Here is a 2,500-nt window from a genome sequence, read left to right as displayed (position 1 = left end):
AAAGAGGTCTTTTTTTACTGAGATTGACTTCCAGTTCACGAAAATAAATTTAAGTTTGGTTAATGTCCAAAAAAAATTGTAAAAAATTATTTTTGAAATCTTAACAGCCACTAAATTCAAGAGCTTCCAGGGATATCAAAAAATAAGCCAACCAATGCCTCGATGGGAAGAGTAGAATGTTTGTAATCAATTTATTCTCAATAAGACCTCACAATAAGGCCCATGATTATGAAGACAACGACAAATACCGACAAAAATCAACAAAAGTTCAGCCAAATTTTCCAGAAGAAAGTGTCGAAGCCAATTAAACCACAATCATTGCTCTGGAAACTTTATTTCTGATCCATTGGCCGTCTTTTCTTAGCCAATGGGAACCATCAGTTTTAGGATATTGGGAAAATATTTCAAAAGGAATCAAAATTAATTGAAAAAACCCGGATTTTTTTTGAAATTATGAAAACTCGTGTTATTGAAGTCCTAAAACTAATAGATATCAGACATAACCACCTACCAGATTATTTTGTTTGCAGTAAAAAGGAAAGTGGTCCTATCATTGGTGAGACTGACTTTTGTTCATGAAAATAAGTCTAATATCGATTAAAAGTTCAAAAAAATTCGAAAAATTGATTTTTAAAGTCTTAGCATTGGCTGTCCACACAGAGCACAATATAGTATTTGCCTTAGTCACTGTAGGAAGTGTATTGCATTTAGATTTAGCGAGTCTATGCCGTAGGACTCCCAAAATTTAGTGAAAACTTAAAAGAAAATCAAAATTTCTGAAAAAATTTTGAAAACACAGATTCGAAGCCAAAAAAACATGAGTGATTCATTGAAAACTAATATTTTGTTTATCGGTTATCAGTTGACTGTAAATTAGGTTCAACCTTTACAGAACCTCGATATGAAAAATGACTAGTCTCTTAGTGAATAAAAAAACAGCTCTCAAATTGAATTCGACAATTTTTTTGATAGTAAACTTCATCAGGAGACCAGAACTAGCCTTTTTATCGCTCTATTGGTAACACAAAATTGCTTCAGTTTGTAGCGTGAAATGGAATTTTGAAATAATTTTTTTATAGAAAGGCCTTAATTTGAACAAAAATTTCGCTAAAAGTGTACAAAGTCATGCAAATAACTTAGATAACCTAGATAACTCTTCAAAAAACCAAAAATTCAAAAATATCTTTTTAATTTTGAATTATACGCTGGACAAGCTTTTTTAATGATACTAGTCACATTTCTCTACGATGAATATATCGATCGGCCAAAATTGACTGAACAAAAAAACCCATTTGAGTATATAGTTCCTCCCCCCACAAGTGGGGTCGGGACAAATATACCATTATTAGGGGGGGGGGGGGGGGGGGGGGGGGATATATTTTCTCATCTATTTTGTCCCTCCCCCCAAGGCGCAAGTGCTATTTTTTGCATAGTAATGTGCAATATAACAACACTGTAGTTCGGTTCACAAAAATCACTCAGGGAACAGAACAGATCCTTAGTTTCATGGGGGATATAATTGAAAATACCCATGGTGGGGGGGGGGGGGGGGGGCTGTAATGATAAAGCGATAGAAAAGTACCCAACGCCACGCTAACCTTGTAGTCTCTTAGTTTCTTTCAAGTCCGGATCCGGTGATGTAACTTGTCACTTTACAATTGATTGAGGTGTGAAAAGGATTCCAAAAAGATTTTCAAGCATTAAAAGGCAGAATAATTGGGTTATTCCCATTATCTAGACCCCCCCTCCTCCTCGCGACAATATAGCTCCCCCTCTCTCATTAATGTATATATTATATATTTTTTTGGGGGGGGGGATACGCATATGGGTCTTTCGCAGCATGATAGCCCCCGCCCTCAGCTTAGTGGGCATGTAACGTATAGCCTCTGCGATTACTGTACTTATAACTTATACGATAATGGCGGGTGGGCGGGTGGAGGTATTGTGGGGCTATGTATTTGGGGTCCCCCCCCCCCCCCCTCGCTGTGGTCAGATAACGTAGTCCCCCCAATCGTGGTAATTATACCATAATGGGGGGGGGGTATAATTTCATGGGGGGGGGGGGGGGGGGGGGGGGGCTATAATGTGAAAGACCCTGAATTTGTATGGGAGGCAGTAGCGGGATAGAGGGGGCTACATTGGGAAAAACCGGAACAACAGAAGAAAGGAAGAACGAACAAGGAATAATACAGCTCAAGTTGGTAAGCAAGAAACAGACGTGATAACTCCTCAATGACTGTTCACTTTGTTATTTATTTAAAAGAGTGAACAACTGTTATCAAACAGTCTAAACACATCAGGTCCCCTTTTGTCTAAATAATTGACAAAATAGTTCTCCACTTTCAATCTATTCAAAGTGGATCCGATGTTAAGTAATAATAGTTGTAACAAAGTCAGAAGTCAGTCATTCGTCTATCCAAATTCCTCAATAATAATGAATCATGAAAAATTGAACAAAGCCACGTGAGTGGTAAAAAGCTGCTACAATTTCAACAGTCAC

At 37.6% G+C, this 2,500-nt stretch overlaps 1 long non-coding RNA gene across 1 annotated transcript in view; it reads right to left on the bottom strand.

The window, feature by feature from the left end:
* The window catches only part of LOC142357004 (uncharacterized), a 24,866-nt gene extending 23,155 nt beyond the window's left edge, over positions 1 to 1,711 (bottom strand). Inside the window, exon 1 of the long non-coding RNA XR_012761532.1 lies at positions 1,599 to 1,711. This is a non-coding gene — a long non-coding RNA (uncharacterized LOC142357004). The remainder of the gene's footprint in view (positions 1 to 1,598) is intronic.
* Positions 1,712 to 2,500: the final 789 nt, after the last annotated feature.

Source organism: Convolutriloba macropyga, unplaced genomic scaffold, assembly GCF_964194025.1.
Source record: "Convolutriloba macropyga unplaced genomic scaffold, txConMacr16.3 SCAFFOLD_2335, whole genome shotgun sequence".
In the NCBI taxonomy this organism is placed as follows: Eukaryota; Metazoa; Xenacoelomorpha; order Acoela; family Convolutidae; genus Convolutriloba; species Convolutriloba macropyga.
Note: the sequence above shows the minus strand (reverse complement) of the source record. Positions and strands in the feature narration are given on the sequence as shown.